Genomic DNA, 25,887 nt, shown 5'->3' on the forward strand with positions numbered 1-25,887 from the left:
TCCTCAAACAGTTTTTCAGCATCTCCTCAGTGCCAGACATCAAGGGTGAAGACAGAGTTAGGGAGCATTTACCCTATTTTTTAGATGAAGATACTTGAGGCACTGACAGTGGAAGGGACTTGCCTGAGGTCCCACAGCTCCAGATCCAGCGCTCTGTCCTTTCTATGCCGTTTGTGAATGATCTCAAGCTTGTCTGAACCCCTGTGACCGGAAGCACCTCCCTCTGTCCCCCACGCAGCGAAGCCAGGATTGACATTTTAGGGAGACCATGAGAAAGGGCATCTTACTTCCATTCTATTGGTGATCTGGTGATAGGGACACACAAGAGTGGAGCTTGTTTGTGTGACAACACCTGTAAAAAGAAAAAATACCCTGCTGCTTACTTCCCTAGGACCCTTCTTAAAGACCCACAAAGACTCATTTGCTTGTTTTTGAAATTCACCTTTGAGATATCACTAGCATGTGGAGGGAAGCGGGAGGTCCTACCAGGCTCTACAGTCAAGTCTGGGATCCATGGTTTCTGACATATTGCAAGAGTCCAGAAATGTATCATTCATGTTGATTTTGGACCTTCATTCTGTGCTTGCCCAAAATTTACTGGGGGAAACTAAGACTTCAAGTTTAGGTGTCGTGATCAAGGTCACTCAGCCAAGAGAAGGTGAAGGCAGGATTTGAACCCAGATCTGTTTCCAGGACTGGAATTTAGTTTAGATTCTTCGAAATCAGCTGCTTGCTTCTGCCATGGGGGGATCTGAGCCCAGTTCTTAGGGCTCAGCTCAGGGCAAACATGACTTTGATTTGATCAACACCTCAGCACTTCCTTGTCAGCTGCTCTGAGACGATGGCCTGCAAGCGTCCACAAAGGAACAAATCTCTCTCCCAGCTCAGCTCAGCACTGACAGCCATTTCAGAGCTGCACCCCATACCTCTGGGGGCCCAGATGGGGCAGCAGGGTAGGGACAGAAGTAGCCACAATCTGGGGGTAGAGGAGCCGGGCCCTCACTTGGGCAACACCTCTTGGCACTTCCCAGCCCCCCACTCAGCTTCTGCCGCAAGGTGAGTTTGAGCTCTGCTAAGGCTCTCATTCCCTGGGGCCAGCTGAGATGTGGCCAGCCCCACCTGCATGGCCTTCTTCTCTGGGCCCTCCTGTATGGGGCCCACGCTTGCTTGGTCTCCCTCCTTCTCAAGAACTGAGGGGTGGGCTGGTGGGGAGGCCTGAGCAGTTGTCCAGCATAATGAAAACTCTTGATCCTTTTTGGGGTGGCCTGGCCGGGAAGGGGTGGGGGCGTTGCTGCAGCTGTTGTAAGAAAACACTTGCTGAAGGAGGCAAGGAACAGCTGAGCTATTTGGTGCCCCTGGGAGCAGTGAAGATTGGGGGACACACAGTAGGAATTCACAAATGTTTATAGAATGAATGAGTCGCACACAAGTCTTCCGTTTGGATGTTCATGGCTCAGAGCAGGTCATTACAGACTGTTCAGGGCATCGAGTGTGTACGTGTGTATGTGTATATACATCCATGTGCAAACATGTGCAGTGGGGCAGGTCCAAGTGAGACAAGGCTTCTTGGGATGAAGGGCTGGCCCTATTGGTCTGGGCACCTGAGAAAGGTTGGGGCTCTCACCTTTCCCCCTGGAGCTGGGAGATTACATCTGGCCCTGAGTCACCGGTCCCTGGAGGAAGTTAATTAATACCTAAATATTTACCGAGTGTCTGCTGGGACAGTGTGGAGCGGGGCACAGAACCTACTGGGACCTGCCTGGGCTCCTGTCAAACCCCAGGTGGTGTCAGCTCCAAGCTGGAGCCATGAACATGTCAAAAATGCCACCCGTGTCTGTGGGCACCTTTTGGCCACCCAGCTCAGAGGTGGGAGATGCGCTAGGAAGGTTCCTGTTCAGCAGTGGGACTTGCCTGGTGGGCTGCCCAGGATTGGTTTGGGGAAGAGGATGCAGAGGCAAAAGGCTTAATTGACGGTATTGTGTTACGGGAAAGGGGAAGGGGGAGAAAGTTCTGGAATTTACGTATTCATTCCTTTGTTCTTTCGCCCAAGAGATAGTTCCAGAACCTTGCTCTGGAATCCCTACAAACGAGTCAGGGAACAAGACATGATCCTGCCCTCAGGAGGCCGCAATTCAGATGGAAGCAGACAAGGTAAACAGACTGGATGATGCAGCGATAAGTCTGTGATAGGAAGAAGGACAGGGCTGGAGGAGGGCTGGGTGGGGGGACCACAAAGCTGGCCCGGTAAAGGCTTCCTGCAGGAAACTGAGACTGGGAGGCCAAAGGGGAGCGCCCTTTCAGCAGAGAGAAGAGCTTGAGGCCCAGTACAGGGTCTGGTACTCAGTAGGCACTCAATAAATAGTTGTGAAATAAATCAGTCAATAAAGTATGCAGAAGACACTATTAGCATTGGAAGGGCCCTAGGGACCGGGCTGTCTCCATCCCTAATTTCCAGATGGGTACACTGAGGTCCAGAGAGGAGGAGGGATTCGCTGAGGGTGTCGACCCGGAGCTGGGGCTGGAACCCAGGCATCTCGCTTCCTAGTCCAGCCTCTGGCTGCCCCAGCTCGTTGTCTCTGTGGAGTGGGGGTTGCTCCCTGGTGACTGAGATTGGGGACTGTGGGCAGTGGCAGAGAAGGTGTGTGGCACGGCTGACCTCGGGGATCACTGTCGAGTCCTCTCTGGGGCTGCAGAGCCAGTGGTGCTAGAATGCAGGAGTCCCATGCTGCCCCCCAAGAAGGCTGTTCTGTGGCTGATAGGCACTGGGGAACTTGGCTGGGGTCCCAGAGCTGGGGGAATCCCCCCTCCTCTGAAGAACCAGCATCTTGTCACTGTCCTGGGCACAGGTTAATGACTGGTCTGTGTTTGCCCAGCATGGTCCTGGGCAACAGGCTCGGTGCCCAGGAAGACATCATGGCTCCTGGCTTCAAGGTCCTTAAGCATAATGTGGAAGACTGACAGCGGCTTGGCTCTTTGGAGTTCTTGCTCTGTGCCAGGCACTGGGCCAAGTGCTTCCCACGGTGGGCTCATTGAAGCCCCACACCAACCTTTGAGGCAGGTTCAGTTATAATCTCCATTTTACGGATGAAGCAATGGAGGCAAAGAGAGCTTGGGTGACTTGCCTGGGGTCACACGGCAAGGAAGAAGTGACTCCGACCATCCTCAGCAGGGGGAGACTGGAGACTCCTGCTGCTACTTTTGTATTCATTGGCCTTTTGAACAAATTCTGTACCTGTCGATGGAATGTACATAGAGGGCAGATGTGTTTTCTCACCTGGAGGGCTCTGCCCAAGCACATGGCACAGGCTGTGTCCCCATTTTTTCGTTCATTCACTCATTCGTTCGTTTATTCATTCACTAACTCAGTAACCACGGGCTAAATACTGGCCAATGAACAGGTGCTGTGCTAAGAACACCAGGCAGCTCTCACTGCCCAGAGCGGGGCTGAGGATCCTTGTAATCTCCTAGGCCAACTCTGATTGATTGGTAGTGTCTATCTGGAACCCTAGGTTGGAAGGGATTTGGCGTGTGCATCAGTTGATTAGTGATGTCTGCCAAGGGCTCAGCTGGGAGTCTTTATCGCAAACCTGCTGGGTAGCTGCCCCTGGGATGAGGATGGAGTATCTGTTCAGCGCTTCGGACATCTGGGCCAGTCCAGCAGGCAGAGAGGGGCCTGGGGGCCAGGAGAAATGGGTCCTACCCCTAGACTGGCCTGTTACCCTTAAGTAATGGCATCACCTCTCTTGGGCCTCAATTTCCTCATTTGCCATCTTCTTCCAGGAGGGACTGTGAGCATTAAATGACAGGGAAGTGCTTTGAAGAGTTGAGGGGATTAGTATTGCAATGGAACTGGAACCGCCCCCCACCCCCTTCTCCTTTCTCAAAGTCCTTCCAGAGGCTGAGCATGCTGGGCAGGCCAGAGTTAATCCTGGGCCATCCCTGTGTGTGTGTGTGTGTGTGTGTGTGTGTGTGGGTGGGTGGGTGGGGGGCGGCTCAGCGATTCCTGGCTCAGAGTTGTTTTTATAACTCACTTAGTGCAGACCTTTGTCCCCTTAGCGGCCTCAGCTGGGAGTTTCTAAGGAGTGACAAGCTCCTTGGGTCTTAGGAACTGAATCTTGGGTTTTTCCTTTTTACATTTGAGTGGTGGAGCTGGTGTCTGTGGCGCTTGCCTGCTCCACTTCCCCACTCAGTGAATAAAACTAGACTGTTGTGCCAGGTACAGAACTATGTTTAACATGGATGTTTTCCCGTTAATCCTCAAAACAAGCTAACGAGGCGGGGAGCACAAGAATCCCCACCTTACAGTTGAGGAAACTGAGGCCCAGAGAACTGGAGTTCTGGGGCCGCACATCTTCTGGCTGATGCTGGTCAGCGGCTACTGGCCTCTGATTTGAGCTAGAGAAACACAGTCTCATCCCTTCTTGACCAACTGAGCCTCGAATGTGCTCTTTTGTTCATTCATCCATTTGCTCATTTATTCACGTCATCCTTTGTTCCTTCACAAACATTCAGTGCCGACTGTGCGCTGGGCTCTGCATCAGCTCCTGGGACTGTGGCTGTCCCCAGTCTCACGGACCTTACTTCCATTCCAGACCAGACGGGAAACAAACAAGAAATAAGTAAGCAGATAAATAAACAAACAGTGCAACGAGGGCGATAAAGGAAGTAAACAGGGCTTTGCGATGGGTGCTTCTGGTGGGGGGAGCGACCTGCCTCGCAGACTCACTGGGCAGGGGGTCCCAAGCTCCCAACCCTCCCTGAGCCCTCCTCCGGCCCTTCCCCAGGCCAGGGTCCCTGCTTCTCTGGTCAGAACTCTCCAGCAATCTGTTCTGAGCTCAGGCTGCATTCCTGTCCCTGCTGCTCCCTACAACTGGTGAATTTTTAATGCTGCTTACATGGAACAAAGCAGAGTTTTTGTTTTTGTTTTTGTTTTGAGAGCATTTCTCAAAAAAAAAAATCTTTTCCCAAGTGTGTGTGTGTGTGTGTGTGTGTGTGTGTGTGTGTTTAGAGAGTGAAAAAGAGACAGCCCAGTTAGTCCCGATCATCTGTCCTCAATTCCTCCCCTGAGCTCCTTCTTATTTTTAAATTTTTTAAACCATGGGGCTAAATGGGATCTCTGTTCTGGACTTTGTGCTGGTGAAAGGGCTCCCGGGAGAGCCCTTGACATCCACATCCTGAGGGAACCCACCCAGCCCCTTGGGGACCCAGGCCCTACCATTATCTTTGTCGTACACATGAGGAAACTGAGACGCAGAAACAAGAAGTGTCTGTGTGGGGTCCCCCCGCTGATGAGTGGTGGAATGGGAGGCAGGAGTGACATGGCTCCACACTGCCTGCCCCACCACACACACACAAGCACACACAGAGGACCAAGTGAGTTCCCTAAAGTTGCAGCTCTGGCCTCAGGAGGGGTGGAAATGAGGGAAGGAGCCTAGGTTGTGACCTCAGAGGGGCTGGTATTAATCTGGTTGAGAGGGAGGAAGTGGGGAGAGACATTACAGGTTTGCGAGCGAAGCCTAATGGTTTGTGCTGGCGGGGAAGGAAGGTCAGAGCCTTTCCCCAGAACTGACCCTGGGATGTAACAAAATGGGTCTCTGCCTTGTGCCTTTGGTGGTGGCTCCCAATGCCCTCTTCTTAGCCTATTTATTGAGCACTTTCTGTGGACTAACCACCAAGTTTTTGACATGAATCATCTGGTTAAATCCTCATAACAGAATCGTGCATGGGAACTTACATTATCATGCCCATTTTACAGATGAGGAAGCTGAGGCTCAGAGAGTGAACTGACTGGATGGGTTTGCCTCCAGAACTGGCTCTTTTAACCCTGAAAGCTGCAGAAGCAGATGGCAGGCAGAAAAAGGTGGCCTCCAAGACTCAGTGCTGAGGCTAGTGAACGTCCTTGTGAACCTGTGAACCTTTGACACTGCCTGGTTCACGTTTTCAGCCTGATTTCGCTGGGTTTTAGTGCTCAGGGTTGGGAGGGTGGCTTGCCCCATCACTGTTCCTCTCAGGGCAGGGATGGCCCCAGCCTGGAGCCTCATCTCTACTTTGTGCTGCTTCCTCATGGCAAGGTGTTTCTTCAGTGCCTGGTTTTCCTCCTTGGCAGTGAGGACATCTTTAGCCCCATTCATTTCTTATTCATTAGAAAATGGGAATGATTTTTATAAAGGGTTGTGTGAGTTGGGCTATGCTCTGCTGCAGTAACAAGTAATTCCTGAAAATCTTAGGGACTTGACCCAATAAAAATTTCTTTCTCACACTGCAGTTCAATGGATCAGACAGCTTTCCTCCAGGCTCCAGGTCCATCCCATTGTCAATTCCACCATCCCAGGTTTTTTTTTTTTGTTTTTTGTTTTTTTTTTGCTTTCAGCTTTGCACACAGGGGAGGTGGGAGTGAGGATGTGGATGCTGCTGCTGGATATTTTATGATGAAGTCTGAACTGGCGATCTTCCTTTCCATTGGGCAGCATGGAGTCACATGGCACCACCTAGCTGCAAGGGAGGCTGGGAAATGTAGTCCTCAGTTGCACACAGGAGGCAAATGGCTCGGTTCAGCAAATATACGGCTTTGTCACTGCCATGAAGGCCATGAAGAAAGCAAAAGGGACTTCTTGACCAATTCGTGGATCTTAGCTGGGGGCAGGGTGGTGAGGGCTTCATATCATTTGGCTACCAAGAAAAGTTTATTTTTTTAACATGTCTGTCTGCCTCCCCCTCCTTGACTGTAAACTCCCTGTAGGCAGAGACATAAGTCTTGGTGCTTGGTACCTCATTTAGTCCCTAGCACATGATAGATGCTCAATTTCTGTCTGTTCAATGAACAAACATTGTCTGTGTGAAAGGATCTTGATGAATAACTGTTTTAGCTTTGCATATATCAGATGTGGACAAAAATATTTTTTAACATCAGTTTAGTATGGAAGTCTCTCTTGAAAGGAAAAAAAAGAGTTTTAACCAGTCTTGCCCTTTCCTAGTGGTGAACACAGTTTTTTAAAATCAATAAGTGTCATTCCTTGCTGATTTATTCATTGATTCTTTGATAAATGGAGAGATTGATTGATATTTGTTGAATATCTACTATGTGCTAAACCCTTTCAGGACATTAGAAAATATGAAAGGACAGCCTGGTCTCCAGTGGCATGCAATATACTCTGGGAGACAAGGCTATCCCAAGTAATGAAATCAGGCACCATTTAATCCTTTGGAACCACAGCTTGATTTCTTACCTGTAGTACCGTACACTGAATTTAATCTATCCTTAAGGTACCCATCCCCATATCTAACTCTGAAATTAGGATGCATTTTTCCATCGATAACCTATTAGATTTGACAAAGTCTGGATAATTCATTCATTGGACTATTCACGTTTATAAGGCAGATCATACAACATACGCCATCACTCCACATTTACTGACTAGTTCTGTCCCCATGTTGATAAAGGCAGCCTCTTTGGTATTTTCAGAGTCACGGAGAAGGGATGGGAACCGTTATTTATTGAGAACTGAGTGTGCACCAGACCCTGCGCTCACTGGGTCACAGCCCAGGGCTTTTATACACCCCATCAGGCAGACTGTTGTATCATCCCCAATTTCCAGATGGAGAGACCAAAGCTTTTCTAGAACCCCTCATTAAAAAGGCTGGAGTTCCAGCCTGGCGCTGTCTTACCCCATGTTCTGAATCATCCCTCCGCCACGCCGTGCGGACGCCCACCTGAGATGCAGTCATCAGCCCCGTTTCCCAGATGAGGGAACGGAGGTGTATGGAGTTTACCTGATTTGCTTAAATTTACAGAGTTGGAAAGAGGCAGAGCTGGGGTTTGAACTCAAGTCTTTTCTTCTCCAGAACCCAAATACTTCACCACTCCACTCTCCTGCCTTTAACTTCTTCACGGTTTTGAAAATGAGGCTGGGCTGACTGGGGAATCCTCCTGAGACCAGACCTTGAAGTGAAGACCTTGAAGTCTCTCCATCTCCAGGGTCTGGATGAGGCTGCCCACCAGGCTAACCTTGGGCCAGAGGGACTCAAGGTAATGACAAAGCTGAAAAGGCAGCTGGTAAGTTAGTGATGCCAGCTAGCCTTGTTTACAGCTCCAGAGGGGCCTGGATAAGGGGAGGTGATCCCTGCAGTGAACACTTTAGTGAGACTTCAGCAAGTTTGGAAATTTGATGGTTAACAAGAATGTGTCTAACACTCACAGTGGGCTTTGCGGTGAATTTCCCAGCGTAGGTTCTAACTCTTCTCCAAAGAACAGACCTAGAGTTTGGGTGGCACTGGCTCCACCCCCAGCTCCAGGCCTGGCAACCCCATCCCCCTGCTGGGCAGCCGTGAGACATAAGCTGAGTCCAAAACCAGCAACTGCAGGGTTCAAGTATAGTACGGTTAGAGCAAAGTTCAGGACTTTTGTTCCTATGAGGTAGGAATTTCCATCAACTGCATTTACGAAGAAAACTGAGGCTAAGACAGTAGGAGAGATTGGACGAGTGTTGAGCAACTCTTCACTCTCCTTCTCCTTGAGGCAGAATAGATTTTCCTGACCCACTGACTTTGGTCTTGGCCACATGACTTACTTTGGTCAATGGACAGTGGGCAAAAGAGACAGGATGCCTCTTAAGAGGAGATATTTCATACTTCTGCCCTATGTCTTGCATATTTGTGATCTGTCACAACAAAACCTGTTTGGATTCAGATCCCAAAAGAATGTGGAGATACACGGGGGACACCTGAGCCCAGCTCACAGTCTGGAGCCAAGTTCAACTGACCGACAGCCCCAAACAGAACTACCTAGTTAAGTCCAGTCTAGACCAACCAATTGCAGTCAACCTACAGACCAATGGGAATAAATGTTTGTGTAGGAAGATTTTGGGAGTTTGAGGCTTTTTGTTAAACAGCATCATTATAAAAGCTGACTGTTACAGGAATGTTAAGTGACTTGATTCAGGTCACACAGCTAATGGGTAGAAGAGTCAGGGTCTAGAATTCTGGCCTCCTTGTACTCCCTCTCCACTGCTTATTGGAGACTTCAGGTAAAGGCAGCCAGTCATGAGAATGGAGCTGGGATTGAGGGTTCTCTGTAGGCATTAAAGACTTTCTCTAGCTTGCTTTCTTTTTCTGTCTAATGGAAAAGGTAAACCCAGTGCATACTGATGCATCTCTGCTACTCCTGAAAGTTCATCACCATACACCTCAAGTTTTGAGATGAAGAGTTTGTGGAAAGAAAACTGTGAATTAGTAATCTTTCTCTTGTATGAGCTTTAAGAAAACTTGGCAAGACAACCAGACAGAGGACTGTTTGATGGGTAAGCCAACTTTCTGTTAAAAGAAGCTCTTTCTTAGGGACTTAATATATTTTTGGTATGTTTATGGATATGAATTTTCCTTTGAGTACTGCTTGGCTGCATCCTATAAGTTTTAGTACTCAATCCTCTCATTTTATTTACCTTCCAAATAGGATGAAACATCTAAGTTGTATGTAACTTTCTTTTATATTCCCTTTTTATCTCGAGTTACGTGGAAAAGAGTTTTCAATTTTCCACCAACTTAGGTTTTTAAAAAAAAATAGCTCTCTAGCTATTAAAAATTTTATTTCATTGTGTTGAAAATGTATTTTTCTTTGGAATTTGTTGTAATTGTCTTTGTGCCTGAATACTTGATTATTATTTAAATGTTCTGTGGGATTATTGTTTTCAAGAGTGCAAGTTTTTGACAGCTCCAAATACCTGCAAATACTTGCACAAACCAGGTAAAAGTAATCAAACACCCCACCCACCCCAACCCCTACTCCTTGGTATCATATAGAAATAACTGAAAATTGGGACACATTTGTTTTAAAACTCCTCAAAGTCCAGCCCACCCAGGTGTCTGTTCTGTTGGTGACTTTGGGCTCCATCTTTTCCTCTGAAGAGATGGGTTTTGTTGATTGGTCCTGCAGCATTTGTTACAACAAACATGAACGAATCCTGCAAACAGGGAGTGCACGTGGAAGAAGCAGTTAATTAATATTTGACTCCTGCTGGGCATGTCTAGGGGTGGGTGGAGGAGGCTGGTTTTTGGTTTTCTGGTTTATTCACTTTTCTGCTTTTCCCTCTACTAATTACTGCATTAGGCTCTCCTGTTTGTTGATAAAATTTGCATTTTAAAAATGATCTGGGAGATATCAAACGACTATTTGGTCACAATGAATTTTTCACAAATAAAAGAAGCCTCCAATTTCTTGCACAACTTTCCAGCCATTTCCTAGGCTATGGTAGCAGTCAGGGCCATTGCCTTATTGCTGCAGTCAGTCACTAGTTGAATGTGTGGAGCAACAGTCACTGTCATTTACTTGCAGGACTCTTCCCCTTGCTAAACGCTCCCCTGCACCGTCTCACCACCTTCACAGCTATGCTGTGGGGTTGGGACGTATACTCCCCCATTTTCCAAATAAGGAAACAGACTTGTGCAGGTTAAGTTAGTGGTTCTCAAACTTGGCTGTGCCTCAGAATCACCCAAGGGCTTGTTAATTATGTAGAATCTTGGGTGAGAGAGTAAGATCACACTGACTCCAATGTGAGTCTGACCACCCCAGACACCCCTCTGATCTCCCCTGCCAGCCATCACTTCCCACCTCCCAGGGGCAGGTGGGGATTCTTGGGTTGGGGGTGAAGGATGCCATGGGTTTCAAAGGTGAAACAGGCGGGAAAAGGTAAGAGCTGGTCAGGGAGGAAGCCACCTTGTATGCCAGGCTGGGACCAGCTGAAAATTCCTGCCCTCATTCCCTGCTCATCCTGAGATGTTCTGGGACCCAGCTGGACCTCATCCAGCCTCTCTCCCTCCCCTGAACCCCAGCCTGTGCTAAGTCCTGAGGAAGACTCCAGAGCAGCCCAGTGTCCAATGGGGAAGACAGTCATGGGCGGATTGCCTTCGCTGTCACCTTCCCCCACACTCAGAGAAGTGCCCAGCCCTCCTGTGGTTCTTCAGGCCTAGAATACAATCCTTTCCCTGCTCCCCTCCCTTCAAAATGTCCCTTCCTAATGCCACTTCCTCCAGGAAGCCTTCCTTGATGTCCCCATCAGAGCCATTCACTTCTCTCTGTTCCCATGGCTCTAAGCATCTCTGTTTAGCAAACATTCCATGGCTTGGGTTCACATTGGTGTCTGTCTCTCCTTCTGTCCTTCTCCCATCCTCGATGGCCAGCTTCTCCTGGGATGAGACACCTGCTTTGGAGGCAGAAAGACCTGGGGTCTGTTCCTGGGACTGCCTGTTGAAGTTTTTCCTGGGACCTTGGGAAAAATGACATCACCTCTTGTAGGTTCCCTCCCTTCCCCACCATAACTGGGGATTACAGTTATGTCTGGCCTCATCCCTTTAGCTCGCAAGTCCTGGCCCTGCCACACACTCATACTCTGTAAAATAGGCCAAGCTACCTAACCCTTGAGCCTCAGCTTCCTCATTTGTTAAATAGGGATACTCTGAGCACACAGTTTGCAAGGTGGTGTGAAGATTCAGAGAGGAGGTACACGGGGGGACAAGCTGGGTCAAGGCCAGTCCTTCCCAGATAATTTTCTACCCAGCAGCTTCTTCCTTTATTCTCCTCTCTGTGGAATTTGGTTTAAAGGTAAGAGGAGCCCACTTCCTCCCTCACCAGAAAGAAATATGAGGATCATGGAGGCCCCTTCCCATGCATTTGGCTGCTCCCCCTGCAGACCCACCAAAGTCCCACCACAAATTTTTCAGATAGGAAATCTGAGGCCCAGAGAGGGGAAGGAACCTGCTCAGGGACACACAGCCCTGGTAGGACTGGCCGGGATGCAGGTCTCCTAACTGATGGACGAGTCCACATTCTTCCCTTTTGGGTTGAGTTTGCAGTTCATGTCCTGCAGTCTCAGGGCTGATCTGCCCCCTCCGTCCATTCACTCCATCATTCACTCATGTTTATTAAGCAGCTGCTCTGTGCTGGCCCTTCTGCTGAGCACTGTGAGGGTCTTCGAGGTGGCCTGATGATGAGGCAGGATTTGTCATTAGCTGCAAGTGACACAAACCTGACCAAGATGGCTTAAACACAGAACCCCGACAATCCTGTGGGAGGCAGTCAGAGCTGGGCAGCCTCTTCAGATGTCCTCCTGGCTTACTGCTCCTAGCATGAGGCTCTTGTCCTTATGGCACAAAATGGCTGCTTCACCTCCAGGTATCATGACAGCATTCCAGGCAGGAAAGTCAGGGTGAAGACTGGGGAAAAGTGAAGGGCAAAGGACAAAAGGCCCCTGCCAGGTGAATTCCTCTTTTTATCAGAAAAACAACTGATTTCCTGGGTGTTCCCAGCAGGAGACTCCCAACTCCATTTCATTGGCCAGAATTGGGTCAAGCAGCCCAGCTAGCTGCCATGGAGTCTAAGAGGTGAATATTTTATCTGAGCATATTTGTTCACTTGAACAAAACCAAAGTTAGGAGGGAAGATGGGGGTGAAACGAACACCCAGTTGGCCAACAGTGTTCTTACCCGCCCAACAGGGTCTCAGTCCTCAAGGAGCCCAGGTTTGGGGGCCATAGACATTTGGACCTTTTCAGTGTAGTATGAAGTAGCAAGCAGCTGGTATGTGCTCAGGAGAGACCCTCAGCTCTCTTTTACTGTCCTCCGAGGCAGTGTCCTCTGCCCAGGCGCATAGGAGGGGCTCAGTTGATTATTTGTGGGGACAAAGGGGAGGAGTTTCTAGAAAGCAGTATTTCCAGGGTTTTTCCGTGAGCCAGTCTAGCTTTAGCAGCGGTTTAGGTGGTGTTCTCTGGCTTTTAGTTTGGGCCTTCACTGAATGTCTCCTCTGCAGATGAGATGGTGTGGGGTGTCGAGGGGGGGTGGGCTTCAGTGATGCACAGGGCTTCATTCCCTACATGGAAACCCGTGCCCTCTCACTGCTACGCCTTGAACCAGAGAGATAGGAGGCCGCCTCCTTTGCTGAGAACAGTGCCAGCCCCCAAGTGCCAGGTGCTTCTCATGAACCATCCACAGATGGCTCACAGCCACCCCCGGGGGGAGGCAGTGCCGATATGACCCCACTCTACAGAGGGGGAGTCTCAGCCACTTCCCAAGGTCCCCGAGCTTGTAAGTGCTGATCTGAAATTTGAACCCAGGTTGTCAGTCCCAAAGCAGCCACTCTCTGTACTGATGGTCAACATCACCTCTCCTAGGTTGGGAGGCACCGGTCAGGTCATTCGCTCATGGGGCTGCGGCTGGGAGCCGGGGTGGGAGGTGGGGAGCTTCCCAGGGGTGGGAAGGCAGATGTGGGTCAGGAAGGAAAGGCAGGAAGAGGTTCCAGGGTGTCGGGGGCGATGCTCCAGCAGCGAATCCCCCGTGGAGGGCTTGGGCCCTCGGAGCCCGGTGGCACCCACCCTGGGCCTGGCACCCCTCGGTTCTCCTAGTTCTCGGAGCTGACACTGGGCCCAGCGCTCGGCTGGTGCTTGCCAGAGGCAGCGTTTCTCTCCTTCCTTCTTCCTTTTTTCTGAGACACAGTGATCTTGGCTGTGGCGCTGCATTCGCTCTATGGGAAAAACTTGTTTTTGTCGGTAAACTCTGGCGCTATGACTCAGAAGACACCCAGGGAGCAGCCTCCTGGTGTCAAGGGGCTGCTCAGCTAATGAGCTAATGTTTATAAAGTGCTTTGAAGACGAAATATTCTACGAAGGCCGAGGGTTTGTGCTGTTACTGGGGGAGAGGGTGAGGAAGGTGGACGGGGTGGAGGGAAGGGGCAAAATCTTGCTGAGAAACAGCCCAGAGCCCCTTGGGCTGTGCAGGCAGGCTGCCTTTGCTCAGCGTTGCTGATGCAGGCGCCTGTCTGGGCAGAAGCCCCAGCTGCCCCTTTGTTCAGAGCAGGGCAGATCTGAACCAGGCACGCTGCTTGGATTCACTTTTTCTTGTAGCAGGGGGAGGGGGAGATGGGACTTGAGTGGTCCCTGCCCTCAAGACTGAGATCTTCTAGGCTGGGACAGTGAACCAAATCGTCGAAAGAGCCCCTTCCCCAGTCGCTGGCACAGAGTCAGCAAGTAGCTCCTGTCATTTATTCATTTACTCACTCATTCATTCATTCAACAAACACTTCTACCTGTGCCAGGCACTGGCCATGGAATGAGGAACAAAGAAGACAGTCTGTGCCCTCTTGGAGTTTATATCCTGGAGGCGGAGATGACAAATAACAGATATTGACTGCTCTGCAATTATAACTGTGAAAGGGCAGAGGAGGAGTCATGGCTGTGGGAACCCGACCTGTCCCAGCCCAAGTACAGGAGTATCATGAAGGCTTTCCTAGGAGGTGGGGCTCGAAGTAAAAGTGGGCATTTCCAGTTCACAAGCAAAGAGGGAGACGAGAGAGAGAGAGAGAGAGAGAGAGAGAACATCAGGCAGGGCAGCAGGGTTCATTAACACATTAATTCATTAATCTGACAAACTGTTAATGAGTACCTACTATGTGCTGCACACTGGGGATATAGATGTGGGTAATGCAGGCAAAAATCCTGACCCTCACTCCCATGAAGCCCACGTTCTGTATAATAAGCAAATGAAGAAATAAGTTTAAAGAGAAATTCTCAGATAGCAATATGCAATGGTGGTAAAATAAAGCTGGGTTATGTGGTAGAGGGGAGGCTCTGAGGAGTCTCTTCTGGACTGTGCAGTGGACAGGGAGGGCCTTACAGACGAGGTAGCATTTAAGCTGAGGCCTGGATGCTGGAAGGAACCAGCTACGAGTAGATACACGCAGTGCAAAGGCCCTGAGGCAGAAATGAGCTCAGTGGGGTCAAAGAACCAAAAGAGATCAGTACAGAGGCTGGAGCACACTGAACCTCAAGGGGAGCAATAAGAGATGAGCTCAGCAGGAGCCATTCATGCAGGGTTGTGTATCATCAGCACCATGTTCATTGCAAATAAAGAAACTCTACTACAGCAACTTAAACAGATAGGGAATTCTGACTCAGAAAACAATAAGCCTGGTGTGAACAGTCAGGGACTGGTGTAGAGGTTTACAGATGCAACCTGGCACCCTGGCTCTTTCTATCTTCCTTTTCACTATCCTCAGTATGGAGGCCTGGAACTCACATTGCTGCCTCATGGTGACAATATGGCTGCTGAACCTCTAGACCTTATGTCAGTGTTCCAGGCAGGAAGAAGGAGAAAGAGCTAAAGGCCAAAGGGCAAAGGGTGAAAAGGGCTTTTCTTTGCCAGACTCGCTCTCTTTATTCAGAAAGGGAATTTCTCTCCAGGGACTTTTGTTCTAACTTATTAGCTAGAACTGGGTTACATGGCCACTTCAATCTGCAAGAGAGGCTGGGAAAATGAAGTTTAAAAATTTTGCTCATCTCTATAGTAGAAGGAAAGGGAGAGGGCTGGGAATGCCTTTTTTGGGTTGCCAAACCATTGCTTTGGCCAAAGGCCTGCAAATGCCCCCTAGGAGGGAAGGGTTTGGTGAATTCTAGGGCAAAAAGTGGGCAGGGGACAGACTAAGGACTGCGGGCTTCATGTGAAGGGCCACAGGGAGCCATGGATGACTTTTCAGGAGGGGTGACATGGTCATATTTACACTGAAGCCCTGCTATTTAAACTGAGCACCTGTGACGTATTGCTGAGGGAGACATATTCCATGATCACCTTGGAAACTTGACTGGTGGATCCTCAGGGCCCAGATTAAACTCTAACTCCTCGGAGAAGGGCTTCCAGCTCTCAGGGTCTCTCTCCTTTGTGCACCTCCAGCACTGGCAGCTGTCCCCTGCTGGCACCCAATGGCGGCCCACAGATGGCTCCTGGCTGTGCGCTGGGGCACAAAACGGAAAGTGACTCACACTGGCACCTCTCTTGCTTGTAAAACGCTGGTCTCATATCCATCATCTTTGGTTTTTCTGCTAGAAGCACCCCATGAGGCAAGTATACTGTGTCCTCCTTTCATTGATGGGGAAACAGGCTCAGGGAGGTGAAGACCTTTGCTGAGGAAGGGCTGGGCTCTGCCACATCGAGGGAGGAGACTGGGCATGAGATATCTTTGCCCCTGGAACTCCTCCCACCGTGTGTGAGGCTGGGTGAGAGGCATGTGCGTGTGTGTTGGGGGGTGGGGTGCCTAGAAGACATGTAAGACCCAGGCTCTGTCCTTAGGGAGTTTAACATCTGGGGCTGCCTCCTTGTACCAACTTCCTCTGACTTGCTGTGTGACTTCGGGCAAGTTCCGCAAACTCTCTGGGCAAATTTCCTCTTGGGAATAATGAAGGCGTTTGCAGGAATGGTTCTGGATTTTCTCATCCCACCCATCATATTCACTCTTTGAATTTCAAAGATTCTAGTCCATTGTCTGCACTCTGTGTCTGACTTTAAAATAGTCATCATCACCTGCTTGGTCTCCTCTGCTATTATGGCCTCATGCTGTACTCATTTGGACCCAGCACAAGTGATTAAGTTCTTGTATGATTAAATGCCCCATGTCTGTTTCCCTGCCTGGACGGTGTGCCATCAAAGACGTGGACCATATCTGTCTTTATCTGTGTCTTCCAAGAGATTATTAGTTCAGGGCAAAGTAGCTGCTCACGAAATAGAGTAGCTCTTGTGATGATGATGATGATGATGATGATGACGACGACGACCACGACGACGACGAAGAGACAGCTGCTGGAGTGAAGAGAGCCCCAGCCCGGCCGGCAGCGTCCTCAGCCCCTCCCTAACTAGCCGGCCGCGAAGGCTCCGCATTCCCCAGGAAGAACGCCCAGACGCCCCAGTCCCCAGGCCGCGCCCCTCTAGGGAGAACTACAGTCCCCAGAAGGCCGTTAGGGGAGTGCCGCCCCCGCTTGCTCCGCCCGGGCTCGTCGCGGAGCGCGGCTTCATGGGACTTGTAGTTCAGCCCCGTGGTCCCGGGCGCGCGGCCGTGGGCGCGGACGGGCGCGGAGCAGCCGGGCGCCCGCGGGGTTCTTGGTTGGTGAGGGAGCGCAGGCCCCTTTCCCCTGTGGGGTGCACACCCGTGGAAGGCCCTTTGAATTAACCCTCACGAAGCTGGAGACCCCCGCTTCGTCGCATTCTCCCAGGAGCCCTTTAAGGGGCGGGGCGGGGCGCCTGCCCCATCCCTGACTCACCCACACTCCCTCACAAACATCGGCCCCCAGCGGCATCCGATCCCACTCTTTAAAACCCGTGATCTGACTGAAACCCTTCCAGTCTCCTTTGGCCAAGCATTATCAACTGTGTATCTGGTCTTTTGGGGTCAGGGGGGATCACAGACATTTCAACCATGAATATAACACATAAGACAATCCAAAGACTTGAGTGGTAAGGAGGGCGGCACAGGTGCCTGGAAATGTCCTGAAGTGCAGGGAGAGCTTCTAGAGGATGGTGATATCCAGACTGGGCTGGGGTTGGCCAGATCAGGAGCAGGGAAAGGTGTTCCAGTCTGAGGGAACAGCATGAGGGAGAGCTCTGAAGGTGAATTATTGCTCAGAGGCCAGTGTGAAAGGTGGTGAGTCGAGTGGGGGCATCTGGAGGACCTGGAACCATGATGAGGAGGGTTCATTTGATCTCAAATGAGTGTGTAACTGTTTCTCAGGCGGGATAGCTGGCCTAAGCTGTCCGGAGCCTGGACCCAGTTTCCAGGGGCCATGTTTCCAGGTCTGGTTTGTCCCTAGGGGCAGGGGACGTTCCAGGGCAGGGTTGCAGCAAGAGATCCTGGAGCTGTTCCAGGAGTCAGGCAGGAAGATGGGGATTGCAGGTTGGGGGTGGGGGGTGGCGGTGCTCAGCATCCCTGTTGCTGGGAGGGGAAACAGAGACTCCCAGCAAATTTCTGCTGAATGAGCTTCTGTTGTGAGATCCAAGAAAATCCTTCTCCTCCTCAGGCTCTTCATCTGTCAGGAACCAGCCCTGGGAAATAAGGGAAGGTCATTTTCACACCCTCCTCCCATCCCAGATGTGGCAGAAGCAGAAAGGATTCAGGCCAGATGTTGGGGGTCCGTAGACCCAGCAAGTTGCAAAGGGGTGGGGGCATTTGTGTTTGGAGCTCTGCTGTTGAAAATGAGCCCTGACTGGGTCGTTGCTCTGGTTTTCTCTGCTCTGGCACTGTGGCCAAGAGACCCTGGGGACACGCTCTTGGGCTCTGGTCACATCTGAAGAGAGAGGCAAGAAGCCTGGGCTGCAATGCTGACAGCACCTGAGTTTTGCTTCCAAGGAAACCTTAGCAAGTTGTTCTCAGGCTACTCTCTGTCCCTCTGCCTGGAACCCAGACTCCTTACCTGGCACCTCGGGCTCCTGGGCTGCTGGGGTGTGTTCTGGACACTTGAGAAAGGCCAGCAGGAATGAAGCCCTTGTGCCCCATCAGGAACATCCGGCATCTGTGCTCTGGATGAAGATGGCACCATCTCAGTCTGGCCGTGTCCCCCAGATCAGAGGCCTGGCTGGCTGTGGTAAGCCTTTGATTAATAAAAAATGGGGAAGCAAATCAATTACCCCTTCACAAATGCAATTCAGATGGTAAGAAAAAAATCTCTCTTGAGGCTTGGGGGCCTCTTCTTTGTGAAAAGATTGGAACACACAGAAAGTGCTTGCGTGAGACCCCATCCCCGAAATCCTGGTAGGAACTGCACATTTGTGCTTGAACAGGAAAGGGGATTCTGAATATTTAAGTTAAAAACTTAGGACATGTGGGGCCATGAGGAGGAGTGGGGAAGAACAAGGGGGGCATTTGTCCCTCAGAGGTCCCTCTCCCGGTGAGACCCTGGGGCTTCTGAGGGATGGGAGTTGTCTCCACCTGGCTCCTCCCCCTTTTGGTGGGGATATTCTGGAAACCAAATGGTTTCCCCAGATGCCTGCTGGTCTGGCTGTATCAGAATCTCCCCAGAGGCTGGCTAAATGCAGATTCACGGGCCCTTCCCATCCTGAGATCCTGTTGCAGAAGATCCGAGGAGGGGCCCAGGAATAGGGTTTTATAAGCAGCTCCCAAGGCAGTGGTGATGGGCATCCAAGGATGGAGACTAGTGCTCTGGACCTAAAGGCAGTAGCGAAGTATTGAGGACACAGCCCTGGGGTCACCCACACCCTGGCTCAGGTCCCAGCTCAGCCATCACCATATCACTGTGGATTGCAGACAGGGACGCCCTTCTCTGGTCCTCGAGTCCCAGCCTGTAAATGGTGATATAATGGTGTGCCGCCGCTCCCCGGGGCTGCTTGGGGTGTGCATGACGTTCAACTGGTGGCAGTTATTATTACTGTTGTCATCGTCATTATTCCCGGGAGGGAGGAAGAGGAGGCAACTGCTTTTCAGTTTATTGCCATCCAAATGACTCCAGTTCCTACTACCTCAAGTGCGCACTGTGGTGTGTGGTGCCTTCCGTTGTGGACTGAGGGAAACCACCCTCCAGAATCAGGGCAGGTCAGAGCTGGAGACCCAAGGGCCTCCTCATACCCGGGTCTGGGCGTGGCCTGGGGGGCGGCCGGCAGCAGGTTAGCCCGTGGGAGGAGAGTCCGGGATGCCTGGCTAGGGCGGGTACTAGGGCCCTCCAAACCCTGCTCAGCTGCTCCTCCTGGGGACAGCCCCTCCTGACCACCCAGGCGGAGGGGCCGCCCCCTCCACAGATGCCTCCTTTGGGCCATCTGCTCTGCTCTGATGTCCGCACTGCACAGCTCCTAGTGATGTGTTTACTTGTCGGTTTCCTCTGTGGGGCCATGTTCTCTGAGGAGGTCCCTCTGTCTATTCTATACTCTGGCCAAAGCAGAGGGTTGCACTCTCCCAGACCCAGCCTGGATCACCCCCTGGGGGTGACTGGGAACGTGGGGTGTGGTTATTTTTCTGTGCCCAGCCCCCCATCCTCACCCTCAGTCCCTTGGTTCAAATTGTTCCCCATCCTCTTTTTCAGACGAGCCTGTGATCCTGGCCTGGCCATCCCCCTGGCCAGAGGGCTTGGTGGATGTCGTCCTGTGACCCAGGGTAGGCCAATGAGACACAGTCCTGGGACGTGGGGTCAGATAAGGGGAAAAGTGAAGTTTTTTCTGCTAGTAGTTAAAGGCTGGTAGGGTATAAGGTATAAAGTCAACCATGTGGACAATCTGGACAAAGATGAAGCCAACATAGTAGAGAGCAGCACTGAGAGATGAAGAGAGGGAGAGAGAGAAAAAAAGAGATGACAGTGTTTGAACACCTGGATCCAGCTTTGCCTGAATCCATCTGTGCCATTTTGCTTATAGCAGTTTGAGTTGAGTTTCTGTTCTTGCAACTAGTTCTGACTGATGCAGGAGTTTGTTTCATCCATTCATCTATCCATCTGTCCAACCACTCAGCCCACATTTACTGAACTCCTGCTCCATGTCTGTCCCTATGCTGGGACTTCAGCCCTCACAGACTGAAGGGGGAGGTGACAAGGCGCCACAAGTTTCTTAGCTCATGAGAAACTAGGAGCTGCTGCAGAGGTGAGCCCTGGGGACTGTGGATGTGACAGTCTTTATGATGTGGGGAGGGAGAATCTGGGCAGGCTTTGCAGAGGAGGTAACCTTGGGGCTGGGCTTTGAGGCAGAGTTAGGATTTCACTGGTTTGAGAAATCAGGGAGGGGACCTTTCAGAGCAGAAGGAGTCACAAAAAGGCAGGTAGAAAAGACCAGGAATACTTGAACCCTGCTGCCTGCCGTTGGGGGTTGAGATTTCATGGGCTGCTGGGACATATGGAATCGTAGTACTGTTACTGATGATCAGTGACCAGCATGTGTGAGCCAGCCCCATGTTATCACTTGATGATGATTTTCTCATTGATTCTCTCCACCACCCTGTAGGGGAAGCACGTGCATTATCTCTATTTTGCAGGCGAGGAAACTGAAGCCCAGAGAAGTGACGACCTTCTCGAGGCTTGCAGACGTGGAGGGTGCCAGCTGGCCTCTCTGATTTCCATCCCAAGTTCTTAATGACTCAGGTCCACGTGGGCTCTTTGCAGCTTTGCATTTTTAGCCACGTGTTCCTGGATGCCTTGGCAAGAGGTGGAGGTGGAGGTCAAAGCAGCAGCCCTGGCCATTTTTGGCGTTTCCGGTGCTGGGGTTGGGTGGGAGGGGCTTGCTCTGTAGGCAGGTTCCCAAGGTGTCCCTAGAGACTATCGCTGTGTCTGCTATGGGACCGTCCAACCTGTCTGCCCTCCTCCAGCCTCCCCACCCTCCTACTTCCCATCTTTGCCACAGTAGCCAGAGGCATGGAACTTTTGAGAGCATGTCTGCTCAGGACTCTCTGTTGCTGAGCAGTTTTCAATGGCCCCCTATTGCCCTTGAGTAAAACCCAGATCCTTTCCCTTTGTCTACAGGCTCTCCATTCCCTGGCCCTGCCCACTGCTCAGCCTCACAGTGAACCATGGCCACCCCCCACTCTGGGTCCTTTCAACTCTCCTGAGTCAGTCCAGCCATGCCTTCCTGCCCACGTGCCCCCTTTCAGTGGGGCTTGGGGTCCTCTTTGGGCCTATACTTCGCCCATTACAGCACTTTCCTTGCTGCACTGCATGGGTATGTGTCTGGCTCTCCAATTAGACCACGAACCCCTTGAGAGCAGAACTCAGGACTCGGCCACCTTGGGCTCCCCGGTGGCCAGCTCAGGCCTTGGCACACAGGGGCTCATGCTGCCCTGGCTTTCTCAGGTTCCAGAGAGAAGCCATTACCCCTTCCAGAACTACCCACATTTCCTGGACACCGATTAGAAAAGAGAAGAGAAAAGGGCACCCCAGCTCCCTCCAAAAGGAAAGGAACAGGTTACTTCCCTGTTAAAGCAGAGGTGACCCCCTGAGTCTTGCAGGGCTGGCCAAGGCTGCCTGAGTCCAATGCTCAGAGGAGCGCTGTCGGGAGGGGCAGGTGGAGGGGACAAGAGGTCACTCCCTGGAGGGGGGCAGGATACTGACATTGATGGGATATGTGGAATGGCTCCACTGTTGCCCTTTGCTTGGCTGGTGAACTTGTTCCCTTTCAGCCTGCCGCCCTGCCAGAGCTCGCAAAAGCACAGGCCTGACCCCAAATACCCTGTCATGCTGCCCTGAAGGCCTCAGACCTCACAGGTCCCCAGCAACAGGCAGCTCCGCTCAGCCAAGGGCGTGTCTGTCTTGCTCACTGTGGGATCCACAGATCTGAAGTGGTGCCTGGCGTTTAGCAGGTGCCTGATAGGTCTTATTCTGAATATTGTAGGAATGTCAGGCTGTGAGTTCCCACTTCTGATTTGGAAAAGATGGCCACCACAATTATCTTCTTAGAGAAACTTAAAAAATAGGTATCTATACACCCATGTCCATCACAACATTATTCATAATAGTCAAAATGTGGAAGTCACCCAAGTGTCCACTGATGGATGAGTGGATACACAAACTGTGATGTATACATGCGGTGGAATATTATTCACCCTTAAAAAGAAAGGAATTCCTGACACCTGCTCCACCACGGATGAAACTTGACATTATGCTAAGTGAAATTAGCCAGTCGCAATGGACAAATACTGTATGATTCTACTGGTATAAGGTCCCTGGAGTATCAAATACATGGAGACAGAAAATAGAATGGCGGTAGCCAGGGGCTGCAGGGAGGGAGAAATGGGGAATTGTTTAATGCGGAAAGAGTTCCAGTTTTGCAAGATGAGAAGAGTTCTGGGGTGGATGCTGGGGGTGGTTGCACAACGGTGTGAATGTGCTTAATGCTACAGAACTGTACACTTAAAAGCGGCTAAGATGGTAAATTTTATGTTTATGTGTATTTTATCACAATGACAAAATTGAAAAAAAAACTTCCTAATTTTTTTTTTCATTTTATGATGGGGGTTATTTAGCTTTCACTTCTCAGGATCGAAATTTTCAAACATTTACCAAAAATGGCAAGGATGGTAGAATGAGTCCCGTGTGCCCATCACCCAGCTGTGCCAACCATCACTCACGATCAGTGCCTTTTCCCTTCTGGGCCCTCCCACCCCCGCTTTCCCTCCCTATTTACTTTGAGGCGAACCCCATACATCTTACTGTTTCATCTGGAAATATTTCAGTATTCAGCTCTAAAAAATAAGGGTTTTTCAGAGTGTAAAACACATAGCTATAAGACCTAAAAAACCTAAATCAAATCATCACGTTTCTAAGCGTGAATGTATTTCATACATGATTGTATGTGTAAAACACATGTAGTGTCATCATATTTCAGTGGTCTCAATTTATATTTAATATATAAATGCTTATCCATTTAATATAATATTTAGTGTACTGATGTGGTAGGTCTTTAGTATGTAATTATATATATATATTTTTGATTAAAAAAATTCTTAAATTGAAGTACCATCAGCTACAATGTGTCAATTTCTGGTGTACAGCACAGTGTCCCAGTCATGCAGACACACGTATATGTATTTAACATGTGAAAAATGCACACAACATGCACTCATAGGGGATTATTTTCACGTGAACCAGCGTCTGTAGAAGGGGCACATGCTGAAATTGAGAAATGGTTTAAATCGGATCCTAAATAGGTTCTCCGAGCCCCGTGTTGTTTTCCTTGCAAAGTGTTCGTCTCGGAGAGTCTCCCTCAGTCTGAATCTTGCTGTCTGTGTCCCCGTGGTGGTTTCTAACCGGTTTCTCTGCTCTCTGTATTTCCTGTAAATTGGCATTCGGGTCTAGAGGCTTGTCTAATTCGAGCTGGCTGTTTTTGGTAAGGAGACTTCACAGGCGCGGGGTGTTTCCCCGCAAGGCACAACACCCTCTGGTTTCTTGTTTTGGGAGGTCACCGGCTGGTTGCCTGTTATTGTCCAGATCTACTGATTCACCAGGAGCTGCACGGCGGAGCAAGCCCCGTGCTCACCGTTTCACCTGGTCCCCGGGATGGTCCTCCTCTGGGTTTGGGCTCCAGGTGATACAGTTTAACCACGGCAGGTAGAACAGGTGCTCCATCCTTTCCCTCTAATTACCATCTTTAACCCGTCCCCCCTTGTTTTTAACCGAGGAGGAATCTCGGCGTCCAAGGCAACACACGACCCAAATTCTGGATCACAAAACAAAGGATGCCACTTGGCAAGGGCTCAAACCTCACTATTTTCGTGCTTGGTCACTTCTGCCACCCAAGAGAAGAAAGGAACTGACCTCTGGGCTGCAGCCTTGACCCTGTCCCCTGAATCCCCCAGACTGTCCGGTGTTCACTGGCTGCTTTGGGTGCATCATCCTCTTCAAAGCTCCCAGTGAGCAGTGGACCCACTTCCCTCCTTACCTCAGGCTGCTCCACGTCCAGGCCGACCTTGTTTGCTCTCAGCTTTCAGTTCTGGAGAAGAACCAAGCCTCCCTTTGGCCTCTTCTCCAGGGCAGCCTTGCCGTGGAGGTCTGACCTCCCCTGGAAGCAGCCCCTTGGGGACATCACAGAGCCTTCTTGGTTCTCACTGTGGAAGCTGAGCTCCGGCCCTTTGCTGATGACATTCTTCAAAACCATGTCTTGCATCAGATACCCACATCTCATTCATTGACTGATAATTTTTTTCCCTGTTCTTTAAAGTTTCTTTTTAAAAACAATTGAACAGTTTCATTGAATATAATTGACCTGCAATAAACTGCACCTTTGGAGCGCACACCTTAACCATGAACTGATCATTTATGGAGCACCTAGTACGTATCAGGTACTTGCCTGGCAGCCGGTGGGGGCAGAGCAGCTTTGATGTCAGACAACTTGGATCAGAATCCCAGTTGGTCTCTCAGTAACCAGCCATTTGACCTTGGGCCACTGGTGTCCCCAGGTGTGGCCCTGGGTTCTCATCTATGACATCTCTTGGGGGCAGATGGGATATTATTCTCAAATTTTCATTCTCTCCTGTGACAGAATAATACATCCATACTCTTTGCCACGTGACTGTGCAATGCTTCCCACTGGAGTGGCCAGAGTATAGCCCCCCAGCCCGCTGAAGTGCGGGTGTGGTCATGTGAATTGCTCTGGTCAATTTGACATTAGTGGAGGTAACAAAAGCACTGGCTTAATACACGGTTGGGCTTTTGGCTTGGCTGCCTGAGTTTCCACCGTATGCTACAAGGCAAAATGTCCCAGGTCGCTGATGGCTCTAGAAGGTGACCCTGGTGGAGCTGACCTGAATCTGACCTGTGGCCTGGAGCTAAATCCAGCCGACCCATGGAATGAAACAGAGTCACCCCAGATGATGTGCAGACCTATAAGAGAGGAAGAGAATTGTGGCAAGCCACTGGATTGGTGGGGTGGTTTGTTACACAGCAGGATGGTAGCAGAAACCTGACTAATCCATACGTGTAATAATAGTACCCACCATACAGAGTCATAGGGTGGATTAAATGGAAGAATATATTTAAACAATTTAATATATTAAAATATTTGTTATAGTCTGGCATGTAGTAACTCCATAAGATATTAGGTATTTTTATTAACTGATACACTTTTCTTACATAAAAATAAGCATGTTTCTCAATGTATGACATGACATGCTGGTACATTTGTTTAACCCTTTGGGTTGTTTTTTCTTTCCTAAGCCCGGAAACACAGAGTAACTGTGTTGCTCACAGAAACGCTGGTCTACAGCTCACAGCCTGGGGTGCTGATCGCAGAGTCAAAATGTCTCAGCATTGAGACCCTAAATTCCCTTTAGTTCATACCCACTCTCACCTGGTGTAGGGACCCTGCCATCCTGCCCCTCTCTGGGGGTTGCTCAGCCTCTCCTTGAATGCTTCTAGTGATGGGGATCTCCCTGCTTCACCTACCAACCTGTTTAATTTCTGAATCTTCCTCATGCTGAAGAGGAGTCTCTTTGCCCTGATGGAGGATGACTCTCTTGGGCAGAGCTGAAGATTATTCATAGATTATTAGTAGCAAGAGAACAGGCACTGGGGTCATATCTGGGTTAGAATTCTGAGTCCTACACTTAGTGCTGTGTGACCTTGGGCAAGTGTATTCACCTCTCTGAGCCTCAGTGTCCTT

The 25,887-nt window shown here is 50.2% G+C and overlaps 2 long non-coding RNA genes across 8 annotated transcripts in view; one reads left to right on the plus strand and one right to left on the minus strand.

The window, feature by feature from the left end:
• Positions 1-985: 985 nt before the first annotated feature.
• LOC140696178 (uncharacterized) overlaps positions 986-25,887 on the plus strand; it is a 71,361-nt gene continuing 46,459 nt past the window's right edge. For 2 of the 7 annotated variants that reach the window (XR_012072294.1, XR_012072295.1), the window contains exons 1-4: positions 986-1,056; positions 2,051-2,151; positions 7,843-8,026; positions 9,125-9,296. This is a non-coding gene — a long non-coding RNA (uncharacterized lncRNA). Of the gene's footprint in view, positions 1,057-2,050; positions 2,152-7,842; positions 8,054-9,124; positions 9,297-25,887 lie in introns of all 7 variants that reach the window. The other 5 variants (XR_012072299.1, XR_012072301.1, XR_012072296.1 and 2 more) reach the window with 4 other exon arrangements.
• Positions 17,573-24,690, minus strand: LOC140695915 (uncharacterized). The gene is made up of 3 exons (XR_012071757.1): positions 24,577-24,690; positions 18,216-18,392; positions 17,573-17,847 (listed from the first exon to the last, which is right to left on the minus strand). It is a non-coding gene; the product is annotated as an uncharacterized lncRNA (long non-coding RNA).

This window comes from Vicugna pacos, chromosome 4 (assembly GCF_048564905.1).
Source record: "Vicugna pacos chromosome 4, VicPac4, whole genome shotgun sequence".
Classification (NCBI taxonomy): Eukaryota; Metazoa; Chordata; class Mammalia; order Artiodactyla; family Camelidae; genus Vicugna; species Vicugna pacos.